This window comes from Muscardinus avellanarius (assembly GCF_963383645.1).
Source record: "Muscardinus avellanarius genome assembly, chromosome: 3".
Taxonomy (NCBI): domain Eukaryota; kingdom Metazoa; phylum Chordata; class Mammalia; order Rodentia; family Gliridae; genus Muscardinus; species Muscardinus avellanarius.
Genome location: NC_137788.1, coordinates 16,149,969 through 16,163,697, shown reverse-complemented (window position 1 = coordinate 16,163,697; position 13,729 = coordinate 16,149,969). Strand labels below are relative to the sequence as shown.

At 48.5% G+C, this 13,729-nt stretch overlaps 1 pseudogene across 1 annotated transcript; it reads left to right on the top strand.

The window, feature by feature from the left end:
• Positions 1–2,601: 2,601 nt before the first annotated feature.
• LOC308259995 (large ribosomal subunit protein eL29-like) lies at positions 2,602–7,042 on the top strand (annotated as a pseudogene). The gene is made up of 4 exons: positions 2,602–2,733; positions 2,985–3,006; positions 6,188–6,692; positions 6,969–7,042. The product of its transcript is annotated as a large ribosomal subunit protein eL29-like (transcript).
• Positions 7,043–13,729: the final 6,687 nt, after the last annotated feature.

Here is a 13,729-nt window from a genome sequence, read left to right as displayed (position 1 = left end):
CTTAAGAGACCCTGTTTCCAAATAAAAATATAAAAAAGGTCTAGGAGTGTAACCTGGAGGTAGAAGGGTTTCCAGGAACCCCAGTACCACCAAAAAAAAAAAAAAAAAAAAAGCTTTTATCAGCCAGGCGTGGTGGCCCACATTTGTAATCCCAGCATTTGGGAGGCTGAGACAGCAGGATCACAGATTTGCAGACAGCCTCAGCTATTTAGTGAGGCCTTCCCCAACTTAGTGAGACCCTGTTTCAAAAATAAAGAAAAAAAATAGGACTGGGGGTGTATTTTAGAGCTAGAATGCCCCTCAGTTCCACTCCTAGTACAGGGAGAAAAAAAAAAAAAAAACTTCTAATGGAATAGCTTGTTAAAGTTCACAGAGTATATTCAACTGGGTTTGCAGCTCATGGTTGTAAACAACTACTTATTAACAATAAGCTTTGCCTCATCGCAAACCTTGAGTTGGACTTAGCCCTGAAGTAGTACCAGTGAGAGTCAACCTGTTTCTGCAATACTGAGATAGTTTCCACTGCCTAGGGCCAGCCAGGAGCGGACCTCCCACCCCCAGGGGCCTGCCTTTACTTTGGCTCTTCTGAAGGTAGGGGCATAGGAAAGATGGAACAGAGTCAGAGAATGGGAGCTGGTTTCATATCCCTTCTTTTCTCCTTAAATACCAAGTCAAAGCCGGGCGTGGTGGCGCACGCTTGTAATCCCCGCGCTTGGGAGCCAGAGACAGGAGGATCGCGCAGATTCGAAGCCAACCGCGCGCGATGGCTTAGGAGACCCTGTTTCCAAATAAAAATATAAAAATAGGTCTGGGAGTGTAGCCGGGAGGTAGAAGGGCTTCCAGGAACCCCAGTACCACCAAAGGGGGAAAAAAAAAATTTCAACCTATAGCCGGGCGTGGTGGCGCATGCTTGTATTCCCTGCGCTTGGGAGGCAGAGACAGGAGGATCGTGCTGGTTCGGAGCCGGCCTCGCTGGCTTAAGAGATCCTGTTTCCACATAAAAAGGTAAAAAAATAGGTCTGGGAGTGTAGCCCGTGGGAGTGTATCCCGGAGGTAGAAGGGCTTCCAGGAACCCCAGTACCACCAAAAAAAAAAAAAAAAAAAATTTTTTTTCAACCTATATATCCCCGTGTCTTAGCTCTTCTATTTAATGTTTTCAGAGGCGGAACAAGAGGTTTTCTGAGATATTCGGATTTTCTTCAATCTTATGGAACATAACTTTTTTTCTTCTTTTCTTGTACGGGGGAGGGGGGGGAATTGAACCCAGGGGCATTTACCTCCAAGCTACACCTCAGGCCGTTTTTAATTTTTTTTTTTTTTTTGTGGTGCTGGGGGAAGCCCTTCTACCTCCAGGCTACACTCCCAGACCTATTTTTATACTTTTCTTATTTGGAAACAGGGTCTCTTAAGCCAGCGCGGCTGGCTTCGAACCTGCGCGATCCTCTTATCTCCGCCTCCCAAGCGCGGGGATTACAAGCGTGTGCCACCACGCCCGGCTAATTTTTTGTTTTGAAACAGGGTCTCACGAGGTTGCTGAGAGTCTGTCTACATTGCTGAGGTTGTCCTCAAACCTGTGATCCTCTTGCCTCAGCCTCTCAAATACTGGGATTACAGGTGTATGCCACCATGCCCGGCAGAACATAACCTTTAATCATGAAGTCTGTGATAGCTAAGCACCCTGTAAGACATACATAGAAAAGAACACCATGTTGGTTGTGGTGAAGTCAGGGGTGTGTGTGTTATAAGCTTTGGGTTTGTTCACCTAAGCTGCAAACAAACTTCTGGACCTGTGATGCAGAACCTACCTGCTGGATATGAAACCACAGGTGGATGTTAACTAACCCTCCATTGTAGGCTGGACTTGCTCATGCCTCCTTCTGTAGAAAAATCTAAGTTGCTTCTGACAGATCTGAGCCAAGCACAGCCTGAGGCTTGATCCCTTGGCAGACATCCTTAATGGAAGGCCAAGCAGGTGCACAGAGACATATGACGGGGCTGCAGGGCCCATGCTCTCATTCTTCAGACCATAGATTCAGCTTTCCTTTGCCCTTCCTGTGTCAGGGGCCCAGGGTAGGTCTGTCCTCCCTTCCTCCCCTCCCCTCCCCTCCCCTCCCCTCCCCTCCCCTCTCCTCTCCTCTCCTCTCCTCTCCTCTCCTCTCCTCTCCTCTCCCTTCTTCTTCTCTCTCCTCCCTCCCTGTTTTCCTCCTCCTCCTCCTTCTTCTTCCTCTCTCTCTCTCTCTCTCATACTGGAGATTGACCCTCCTCCTCCTCCTCCTCCTCCTCCTCCTCCTCCTCCTCCTCCTCCTCCTCCTCCTCCTCCTTCTTCTTCTTCTTCTTCTTCTTCTTCTTCTTCTTCTTCTTTTCTCTCTCTCTCTCTCTCTCTCTGGATTGGACCCAGGGGCATTCTACCTCTGAGCTATACCCTCAGCCCTATTTTCCCATTTTTAAAATTTGAAACAGAATCTCACTAAATTGCCAAGGGCTTCATTAAGTAGCTGAGGCTGGCTGCGAACCTGCGATCCTCCTGTCTCAGACTACCAAGTACTGGGATTACAAGCATGTGCCACCACCCCTGGTCAGAGCATGCTTTTGTTAGGAAAAATGGTCCCGATTCCATTTGTGCCCATCTGTCCTAAGAAGGCAGTCTTCCGTGATGTCACCAAGAATCTTCAGGGGCCCTTGCCCTCAGACTCTCCCCTGATCTCTTCCATCTCTGCTGGGGACCTCGAGAAGGTGAAAATGAGAATACGGAATATGGTTTCCTGCAGAGAAATCTGTTTACACTGCAGATCTGATATTCTCTAAAAGAGACTCCCAGTCAGAGAACATTTATTACACGTCAGCTCCTCAGCTCCGTAGCAGGCAGGCTTTGATTTGCTCAGACAAAAGAATGTGGGAAGGACAGGGGTGGGAGGCCTAGGGTCCTTGTCTGGTCTGCACCTGCTCCAGGGCATCCTGTGTCTTCCGTGTGTCCTTCCCCCCAGGAAGGCAAGATTAGACGTTTTGGTAAAGTACATAACACTCCTAAGAAGCATCACTTAACCTTCCCTCAGAGGACATTGGAGAGAAGCGAATGCTGATGTAAAAATGTCAAAGGCGAGACTTAAAAGCAAGCGCGCGTGGAGGGCGTTGTGACCTTCCCTTTCTGGATGGCGTCCCTTGGCACGGGCGCAGCTCTCTTTGTCTCCTCCTGGCAGGCGACAGACACATTTTTTTTCCAGAGCAGCAACATCCTTTATCCACACACCGTTTCAGAAATGCTATCTCTAAATCACCAGCAGAGGTGGAAGGGGATTTTGCTAAAACTGTTGACAGAGCAAAGCGGCAGCCAGCTCAAAATCCTGCTATTTGAGCCGAGCGTGGTAGCGCACGCCTGTAATCCCCGCGCTTGGGAGGCGGAGACAGGAGGATCGCGCTGGTTCGGAGCCAGCCTCGCTGGTTTAAGAGACCCTGTTTCCACATAAAGTTAAAAACTAGGTCTGGGAGTGTAGCCCGTGGGAGTGTAGCCCAGAGGTAGAAGGGCTTCCAGGAACCCCAGTACCACCAAAAAAAAAAAAAAAAATCCTGCTACTTGAAACTCCGGGGCTGGAGGTTTTGAAGGTTATGATCGCTAGAACCATTGTGGACAGAGAGTGAGATTTCTGTGTGGCCGAGCTGAGATGGATAAAAGCATGGTGCAATTTTATTTTATTTTTTTGCAGTACTGGAGACAGCCCAGGGGCATTCTACCTCTGAGCTACACCCCCAGCCCTATTTTTTATTCTTTATTTTGAAACAAGGTCTCACTGAGTTGCAAAGAACCTCACTAAGTAGCTGAGGCTGGCCTCAAATGAAGATCCTCTGGTCTCAGCCTCCCTGAATGCTGGGATTACAAGCGTGTGCCACCATGCCCGGCTTTTCTTCTGAGTTTTATTTTTTGTTGTTGGTGGTACCGGGGTTCCTGGAAACCCTTCTACTTCCGGGCTATACTCCCAGACCTATTTTATATTTTTATTTGGAAACAGGGTCTCTTAAGCCAGCGAGGCTGGCTTCAAACCTACTTGATCCTCCTGTCTCCGCCTCCCAAGCGCAGGGATTACAAGTGTGAGCCACCACGCACGGCCCGAGTTTTCTTTCTTTTTGCCCAGAGGCATTCCACCTCTAAGCTACAGCGGCCTCAGTTTTCTAATATTAAAAATTCTTCGGTACTTGGGAGGCTGAGACAGGTGGATCGCAGGTTCGCAGTCAGCCTCAGCTACTTCGTGAGGCCCTTCGCAATTAGTGAGATCTTGTTTCAAATATAAAAAGATTAAGAAATAGGGCTGGGGTGTAGCTCGGAGATAGAATGCTTCTGGGTTCAAGTCCCAGTACCACACACACACACACACACACACACACACAAAAAAAAAAAAATACATTTTTAAAAAATAATAGTAATTTGGCCAGGTGGGGTGGTGTTCCTTTAATCCCGGGCACACCTGTAATCCCAGTATTTGGGAGGATGATTGGCTGAGGCAGGAGGATGAGGCCAGCCTCAGCAACTTAGTGAAATCCCCTGCAATTTAGTGGGACTCTGTTTAAAAAAAAAAAAAAAAGGCTGGGGGTGTATTTCAGTGGTTGAGTGTCTCTGGGTTAAATCCCTAGTGAGAAACAACAACAACAACAATGAAATGAAAATCAAAGAAAGAAAGAAGAGGAAGAAAAATACTAGTCATCTGTAGACCTGGTTTAAAACACACGGGCAGTGTTGGGGATACAGCTCAGTGGTAGCTTGCCTAGCATGTGAGAGGCCTTGGGTCCATTCCCTAGAACTACATTAACAAAGAAAAGAAACAGAAACAAAACAAAAAAACAGACCTCCACTAGCCGGGCTTGGCGGCGTGTGCCCGGCTTCAGGAGCTGAAAGGGGAAGACCACAGGCTTGAGGCCAATCTCAGCAATTTAGCAAGATTCGCAGCAACCTAGTGAGATTCTGTTGCAAAACAAAAAAATAAAAAAGGCTGAGAGTGTAGCTCAGAGGTAGAATGCCCCTGTGTTCAATCCTCAGTACCAAATACACAAATGAATGAATGAATGAATGAATGAATGAATGAATAAGGCTGGGTTTATCTCAGTGGTGCACAGCTGCTGGGTTCAAGTCCCAGTACCACAAACAAACAAAATCCCCCGAAAACAGCAATAAACTGCTGCCAGTGCCCGTGAGCAGCTCATAAGGAAAAGCAAATGGCTCCTGTTTGCTTTAGTCTCCTTCTCCAGCCCAGAGGCAGTGATATTTTATTCTCTTACCTATTTTTTTTCCTGATGGTTTTCTTTACATTGCTACTTTTTTTTTTTTGCAGTACTGTGGATGGAACCCAGGGGCATTCTATCTCTGAGCTCTATCCCCAGCCCTATTTTTTATTCTTTATTTTGAAAGAGGGTCTCATGAGTTGCAAAGGGTCTCCCTAAGTAGCTGAGGTTTTAAGCCGGGCGTGGTGGCTCATGCTTGTAATCCCAGCATTGGGGAGGCTGAGACTGGAGGAACACAGTTCGCGGACAGCCTCAGCTACTTAGGCCCTCTGCAACTTAGTGAGACCCTGTTTTCACAATAAAGAATAAAATATAGGGCAGGGTGTGTAGCTCGGAGGTCAAATGCCTCTGGGTCCCATCTCCAGACCCGCAAAAAAAACAACAACAACAACAAAAAAAACCCACAAAAAAAACGTAGCTGAGGTTTTCCACAAACCTTGATCTTCCTGTCTCAGCCTCCCAAATGCTGGGATTACAAGCGTGCACCACCATGCCCGGCTTCTACTATTTCTTGATTTAGCAGAGGGAGCTCTTTAAGACACAAAGGTGATTGCCCCCTTCCCCCACGCCTAATCAGAGGCTGCCCTTTGGAATAAGATCAAGCTCCTTCACCGGGCTCCCCAGGCCTGCTGCCTCTGACCTTCCTGCCCCCTTTATCTGCTTTTTCTTTTCTGTTATAGCTTGGGTCTGGAATGTCCTCTAAGAGCTCCCGTGTTGGAAGCATGTAGCGAAGGTATTTTGGTCAGAGTGATGAAAAGCTAACGCATTTTTCTTGCTCGTATGTGTTTACAATTTATACCTCCACCCGAAGAATGCCCACATCCTGGTATTCGGACCCTTGTGTGATCCCCTTCCCTGGAATGTGGGCTGGACCGAAGGCGTCAAGAGCGAGCTTCTGGAGCCCTGGTTTACGAGGCAGACACGGCCAAGTCCAAGAACCGCACCACGCACAAGCAGTCCCAGAAATGGCACAGAAATGGCGTCAAGAAACCCCGATCCCAAACATACAAATCTCTTAAGACCCCAAGATCCTAAGGAATATGCGTTTTTGTCGAGAAGTACAACAAGAAAGGTCTGAAGAAGACGCAGGCCCAATGCCAAGACCATGAGCGTGCGTGCCGAGGCCATCAAGGGCCTCATAAAGCCCATGGAGTCTAAGCCCATGATCCCAAAGGGCCACCCACAAGCTCCATCAACTCACTCTCATTGACCGCCCCAAGCTCGGCACAGGTATTCGTGCCCACAGGACCAAGACTTGCCCGATCTGCCGGCCAAAGGCCAGGGCTCAAACCAAGACTCAGGATCAAGCCCAAGCCAAGGCGCAGGCCACAGCTCCAGCTTCGGCTGCAGCTCCCAAGGGTGCACAGCCCCTGTGAAGGCTGCACAGCAAAGGCCTCTGTCTGTGAATGAGGACAGGAGGACTGGTGTGACCCCTGGGTTATTTGTACAAATAAACCTGAAGTTTAGGGGTGGGGGAAGAAGGTGTCAAGAGTGATAGGATGTTGCTTTCATCCTTAGGTGACAAAAAGACTGGTTTCTCTTCTGGACCTCAGTTGCTAGCTTATTCTAAGAGACGCCAGCTGCCACACTGTCTGCTGCCCGAGGGAGAGCAAAGGAATGAGTTATCACAGTCACAGCGCAGAGGAGACCAAACCTGCCAGTAACTGTGCAGGTGAGCTTGGAGGTGGATCTGCCCCCAGTCGAGTCTTCAGAGGAGCCCGTAGCCCTGGCTGAGATCTGGAGCCAGAGGGCCCAGCTCAGCCCGGAATCCTGACCTGCAGAGATGAGATAATAAATATCTGTTGTCCCCAGCTGCTAAATTTTGGGTTAATTTGTTACACAGCAGTAGATAACTATTGTAACTAGCATGTCATATATCTTTCTGTTCATCGAGTTTTATTTTTTAATTTTTTGTGGTACTGGGGATTGAACCCAAGGGCATTCTACCTCTGAGCTACATCCCTAGTCCTATTTTATTGTTTATTTTGAAACAGGGTCTCACTAAGTTGCGAGGGCCTCCTGTTGCTGAGGCTGGCCAGGAACCTGTGATCCTTTTTTTTTTTTTTTGGTGGTACTGGGGTTCCTGGAAGCCCTTCTACCTCCAGGCTACACTCCCAGACACCTATTTTTTATAATTTTATTTGGAAACAGGGTCTCTTAAGCCAGCGAGGCTGGCGTGCGCCACCACGCCCGGCACCTATGATCTTTTTGTCTTAACCTTTCAAGTACTGGATTACGCCGGGCGTGGTGGCGCACTCTTGTAATCCCAGCATTCGGGAGGCTGAGACAGGAGGATCGCGGTTCGCAGACAGCCTCAGCTACTTAGTGGGGCCCTCTGCAACTCAGTGAGATCCGGTTTTAAAATAAAGAATAAAAAATAGGGCAGGGGGTGTACCTCAGAGGTCGAATGCCCCTGGGTTCCATCCCCAGACCCGCAAAAAAAAAAAAGAAAAGAAAAAAGTACTGGATTACAAGCGTGAGCTACCACACCAGGTTCATTGAGTTTTAAATCTTTTCTTCCTCTTAACTCCTCCTTCCTTGAACCATCAAACACTATGATAATAGACTGGGTTTTCTTCCACATTGCCATCTATGTTCATATAATCATATACAAAATATCACTCACGTGTGGGTTTACCAGGCCACTCCTTTATTTATTTTGCTGGCGCTGGAGATGGAGCCCAGGGTCTCACGCATGCTCGGCAAGTGCTCAGCACCCCAGGCACCAAAGTTCCCTTAGTGTTTGTCACTATAGTCGTGCCAAAAGGAAATCCCAAAGAATTGTGTAGTATGTCAGCAGTTAGCCGTGGCCGGCAAGAGCAGCGGGACCACCCTCGCTTCTATTCATTTCTGTGGGGATCTGGGGCTGCCTTCGAGGGCCCTAAAACATGCAGACAGCACTGGACAATAGTGCGTATTGTGTTCTGCACACCGGGCTGCAAAATAAAAATGCTTTTTTCTTTTTTGTGGTTTTGGAGATGAAACACCGGGGCTTTCCACCTCTGGGCTACATTCCCAGACCTATTTTATACTTTATTTGGAAACAGGGTCTCACTAAGTTGCTGAGAGCCTCACTAAGTAGCTGAGGCTGGCTTCGAACCTGCACAATTCTCCTGTCTCAGCCTCCCAAGTACTGGGATTACAAGTGTGCACCACCACGTCCAGCTAAAGTGCTTTTATATTATGCAAACATCTCACCCTCTTCACAGTCAAGAGGACATTGTCCAAATAATTTCTGGAATCTTCTTTAAAAGGTGTCTCCCCTAGCTGGGCGTGGTGGCCCACGCTTGTAATCCCAGCATCTAGGAGGCTAAAACAGGAGGATTGAGGTTCTCGGCCAGCCTCAGCTACTTAGTGAGGCCCTTTGCAACTCAGTGAGACCCTATATCAAAAGAAAGAATAAAAAATAGGGTTGGGGGTAGAGCTCGGAGGTAGAATGACCCTGGGTTCCATCCCCAGTACAAGAACACTGGGCCTTGTTCAGTAGTAATACCTTGGGCTTTTTATTTTTGTTCTTGTTTTGCAGTAACTGGGGGTTAAAACCAAAGGTGCTCTACCACTGAGCTACATTCCCCATTTTATATTTTATTTGGAAACTGGGTCTCACTGAGTTACGGAGGGCCTGTTGAGCCTGGCTTCAAAACTGTGATCCTCCCGTTTCAGCCTCCCAAGTACTGGGATTACAAGTGTGTGCCACCATGCCCAGCAGAGCCAGAGTTTTTGTCAGAGAAGGGGATATGTCAGTCAGAGTTTGAGCAAGCAGGCTCATCCAGTTAGGACGTTAGGGGTTTGGGGATGGGCGAAAAACTGAGGTGTGCTTGGTGTCGAGGCCCATGCCTGTGATCCCAGCTACTCAGGAGCCTCGGAGGCAAGAGGATCACAAGTTTGAGGCCAGCCTTGGCAATTTAGGGAGACTCTGTTTCAAAATTAAAGATAAATAAATAAATGAATGAATAAATAGAAAAGGCTGGGGGGTGTAGCTCAGAAGTAGCACGTCCCTGGGAAATCTCAGCAAAGCTAGAATGGAAGGATAGGAGAAGAAGAAGGCTGAGGTTTATTAATGGAGGAGCTATATCCAAATATGTGTAAAAGTATGAATATAGCATGGTTAACCTGGACACTTATTGTTGGGAGGGGGGAATAGGGGACAGGGAGAGGAGGGCACCAAGTACAGTCTAAATGTATGCCATTTTTAATATGTTCCACATAAAAATAAAAGTAAAAAAAAAAAGTAGTATGTCCATGGGTTTAATCCCTAGTACCCCAAACAAATAAAAGAAATTTCTCTACCTCCTTTTCGAGAACATGCAGAAGAGCGCGCTGAAGGCCCCGCAGCCTCCTCACCTGCGGGGAGAGAGTGTTTTTCTGCGGGGCAGAATGCATTTTCACTCTGCAGCAACGTTGGGAGAACTTGGCTGCTTGGCAAGTCTGGGCAGCGCCTGCCCGCGCTCAGCAGATCTGGCCGGAGGAACTTCCAGCGAAGGGGATCTGGCGGTCCACCCCCTGCCCTCCCTCCAGTGTGCTAGCCAGCTTTCTGTCACTGTGACAGAAGACTTGGGGTCTTCAACTTAAAAGGTTTACTTTACTTGGACTCACAGTTTCGTGGGTTTTAGTCCCTGGTTGTGCGTCTCTGCTGCTTAGGGCTGTGGTGGTACACAGGAGCCGGCGTCTATAAGGTGGGGGAGGCCTGCTCTGCCAGTCAGCAGACAGAGACAGGAAGAAGAAGACATTGGGGTCCTAGTGTCCCCATCCAGGGCACGTCCAAGCTTTTAACCCATCAGCCTTTGCGTGATGTTTCAGATCTGGATTATAGATCCAGTCACCTGCCCGTCTGGAGAAAAGAAACCTAAGTTCTACTCTCATCTTATCCACTGAGCTGGCCCCAAGGCCGAGGCCCCCTGGGAGGGCCACGCGGGGCTGTCATCCCCGGCCAGGGGGCTGCTGTGGCCCCTCCCTCAGTCAGGCCCCACCTTCCTCTGCGTGTGGATGAGAGGAGCAGCACACCCCTGAGGGGACGGTCCCCTCCAAGCCCAGCGCCCGCTGTGCCCACCCACACTTGGCACTGTGCATGTCACACTGAGAATCTGCACGTGTGACCGCTTACACCGCTCTCTCTCCAGCAGACTGTGTGTTCTGCAGGGACCAGGAGGCTGGATGCATCTTTTTCTCTGCAGTAAGTTAGCACTTTTTTTTTTTTTGCAGTACTGGGGATGGAACCCAGGGACACTGTACCTCCGAGCTATATTCCCAGTCCTATTTTTTAGTCCACAAACCGCCCCCTACCCCCCGTCTCTGCCTTCCAAATTCTTGGATTATAAACGTGTGCCACCACACCCAGCCAAGTTAGCCCTTTTGACATATATGAGTTGCTCAGAAATAGACACCAATTGTGGGAAAATGAAAAAGAAAGTCTTGGAATCAAACAGCCCTGGTTCCGTCTCTGACACATACTTGCTATGTGACTCCGGGTAAGTGATTTCACCTCTTTGAACTTGTGTTTCTCTCTTTCTTTCTCTCTCTCTTTCTTTCTTTCTTTCTTTCTTTCTTTCTTTCTTTCTTTCTTTCTTTCTTTTTTTTTGGCAGGGGTTGGTGTGCTGGGGACTGAACCCAGGGGCATTCTACCTGCTTGCTACATCCTCAGCCCTATTTTATTTTTTATTTAGAAACAGGGTCTCAAGCCGGGAATGGCACATGTTTGTAATCCCAGCATTTAGGAGGCTGAGACAGGAGGATCATGGTTCGAGGACAGCCTCAGCTACTTACTGGGGTCCTTTGCAACTCAGTGAGACCCTGCTTCAAAATAAAGAATAAAAAACAGGGCTGGGGATGTAGCTTGGAGGTCGAATGCCCCTGGGTTCCATCCCTAGTATTGTAAAAACAAAACAAAACAAAAACAACAACAACAACAACAACAAAAAACGGTCTCACTAAGTTCCTGAAAGCCTTGCTAATCGCTGAGGCTGGCTTCCAACCTACGACCTTTCTGTCTCAGCCTCCCAAGTATTGGGATTGCAGGCGTGTGTCACCCTGCCCGGTTTTGTTTTGCTTCTTATTAAAATGAAGGCAGTATTACTTACCTTTGGTGTGAGAAGTGGGGATGAAATGTGTCCCCGTATGTTAAACACCTTAGCACAGCGCATGGCAAAGAGCGTGCGGTGTTTCTAGGCCACAGTGGGAGTAGAGGGACACGGATTTCACGCTGAGCTTTGCCACAGTCCTAGAGCCTCGGCCTCTCTGGAGCTCAGCACCCTCATCCGTAGGAGAGGAGATTCTGCCTTCCAGAACTGCTGAGCATTTTCATAAAAGATAATAGTCGAGCCGGGTGTGGTAGCTCACGCTTGTAGTTCCAGTCCGTGGGAGGCTGAGACAGGAGGATAACTTGTGAGACCCTCCATGACATAATAAGAACCTGTTTCCAAATAAAAAATAAAATAGGGCTGGGGGTGTAGCTCAGAGATAGAATGCCCCTGGGCTCAATCCCTAGTAACACACACACACACACACACACACACACACACACACACACACTAAATATGGTGGTACATATCTATAATCCTAGTACCTGAAGACTGAGACAGAAAGATTGCAGGTTTGAAGTCAGCCTCAGCAACTAATCAAGGCTCTCAGCAACTTAGCAAGACTCTGTTTCCAAATAAAATTTTTTTTTTTTTTTTTTTTGGTGGTACTGGGGTTCCTGGAAGCCCTTCTACCTCCGGGATACACTCCCAGACCTATTTTAACATTTTTATTTGGAAACAGGGTCTCCTAAGCCAGCGCCCGCGGCTGGCTTCGAACCTGCGCGATCCTCCTGTCTCTGCCTCCCAAGCGCGGGGATTACAAGCGTGCGCCACCACGCCCGGCCAGATAAAAATTTTAAAAAGGCTGGGGGTGTAGGTCAGCAGTAGAATGCTCCTGGGTTCAATCACCAGCACCACGCACCAGAGAGAGAGAGAGAGAGAGAGAGAGAGAGAGAGAGAGAGAGAGAGAGAGAGAGAGAGAGGATGGAAGTGAAAGTATGTGAGGTCCTGAGAGCAACCTTTGTTACATGTCTCCCCTTTACTCTTTGGAATCCCTCAGCCACAGGCACGTAGGTGGAGGTCCTCCAGTTCCATCACAACTAAACACCTGAGATAACCGACTTAGAAAGAAAAAGGTTTACTTGGGCTCCCTTTTGGCTGTTTCGGCTGGTGGATGCTCCATTGGCCCAGCTGCTTTGGGCCTGTGGAGAAGCGGCACATCGTGGCAGGTATTGGTGGGTAGCAAGACCCAGTCGCTTCATGGCAGGAAAGAAAGAGAGGGAAAGAGAGAGACCAGGATTCCACAGTCTCCTCAAAAAGCCACGCCCCAGTGACCTCAGGGCCTCCCGTGAAGCCCCGCCTCCTAAAGTTTCCACCACCTTCCAGGAGTGCGGGCTGGGACCAAGTCTTTCACTCATGAGCCTTTGAAGGGCATTTATAGGCCAAACTATGGCAGATGGGTGCTGGCAGCTGGGCCCAGCTGAGCGGGGCCTCCCATCTGAGAAGGCAGGGACAAGAGCCCAGAGACTCAGCCTCCACGTGGAAAGGTACATGGTTCCAGCGTGTTTGTTTTCTCTCCAGAAGAGCCTTCCTTCCTTCCTTCCATACAGGGGATTGAACCTAGGAGCATTCTGCTTCTGAACTGCACCCCTAGCCCTTTTTATTTTATTATTTTTTGTGGCACTGGGGAAGGAACCCAGGGGTAGTCTACCACTGAGCTCTACCTCCAGCCCTATCTTTTATTCTTTATTTAGAAATAGGGTCTCACTAAGTGGCAAAGGACTTCACTAAGTAGACGAGGCTGGCCACAAACTTGGGATCCTCCTGTCTCAGCCTCCCAAGTACTGGGATTACAAGTATGCACAACTATGCCCGCTATGCGCCCTATTTTATTATTTCTTTTGAAATAGGCCACAAACCTGGGATCCTCCTGTCTTAGCCTCTCAAGTACTGGGATTATAAGCATGCCCCACCATGCCCGGCTCAGTCCTTTTTATTATTTATTTATTTATATTTGTAGTACCGGAGATGGCACTTAGGGGCATTGTACCTCCAAGCTACCTCCACCCCAGCCCTATCTTTTAGTCTTTTTAATTTATTTTTATTTTTTAATTTTAATTTTTTTTTTTTTTTTGTGAGGCTGGGGATGGAACCCAGGGGCATTCGACCTCCAAGCTACACCTCCTGCCCTAATTTTTTTATTCTTTATTTTGAAACCGGGTCTCATTGAGTTGCAGAGAGCCTCACTAATTAGCTGAGGCGTCCGCTGAACCGCGATCCTCCGGTCTCAGCCTTCGATCCTCCGGTCTCAGCCTTCGGAATGCTGGGATTACAAGCCTGCGCCGCCACGCCCGGCTAGTCTTTTTTGTTTTTGAAACGGGGTCTCACTGAGTTGTGAAGGGCCCCACTAAGTGGCTGAGGCTGTCTGTGAACCACAATCCTCC